Source organism: Danio aesculapii, chromosome 14, assembly GCF_903798145.1.
Source record: "Danio aesculapii chromosome 14, fDanAes4.1, whole genome shotgun sequence".
Lineage (NCBI taxonomy): Eukaryota > Metazoa > Chordata > Actinopteri > Cypriniformes > Danionidae > Danio > Danio aesculapii.
The window spans coordinates 926,566-927,419 of record NC_079448.1 but is presented as its reverse complement, the minus strand read 5'-3'; positions in this window follow the sequence as shown (position 1 = coordinate 927,419).

The window sequence follows — 854 nt, the reverse complement described above, 5'->3', positions numbered from 1 at the left end:
TTATAGTTATTTACTTCTTTAGCTATTTGAATGTGATTATTTAATTATTTATTTGTTTTTTCGTTCTTTTTAATTATTTATTTTAATTCTAGGTGGCACGGTGGCTCAGTGGTTAGCACTGTGGCCTCACAGCAAGAAGGTCACTGGTTTAAGCCTCGGCTGGGTCAATTGGTGTTTCTGTGTGGAGTTTGCATGTTCTCCCTGTGTTGGCGTGGGTTTCCTCCGGGTGCTCCGGTTTCCACCACATGCGCTATAGGGGAATTGATGAACTACATTGGCTGTAGTGTATGAGTGTGTGTGTGTGTGAATGAGTGTGTATGGGTGTTTCCCAGTACTGTGTTGCAGCTGGAAGGGCATCCGCTGTGTAAAACATTTGCTGGAATAGTTGTTGGTTCATTCTGTGGTGGTGACCCCTGATAAATAAGGGACTAAGCTGAAGGAAAATTAATGAATGGTCGGCACCAATAGCCTAGTGGTTGATATATAGCACCTAGGTGCTTGCGCCGTCCTGAGTTTGATTCCAGGCTCGAGGTCCTTTCCCGGTCCTTCCCCTTTCTCTGCTCCCTATACTTTCCTGTCTGAATATCTCCACTGTCCTATCAATAAAGGTGAAAACCCCTATAAAAATAATTTAAAAAAGAAAATGAATGAATCTTAGTTTTAATTTATTTACTTACATAAAAACAAATAAATATATATTTAATATTATAAATAAAAATAAAATAAGTAAAAAAACTGTTCATAATTTTAATTTTGTGTCTTTCAAGGTTGTTTAGGTAACAGACATTTTTAAGTGCACTATATTATGTATTTTACGGTTCCTAACGGGAGGAGCTGAACTTCGACATCCGGAA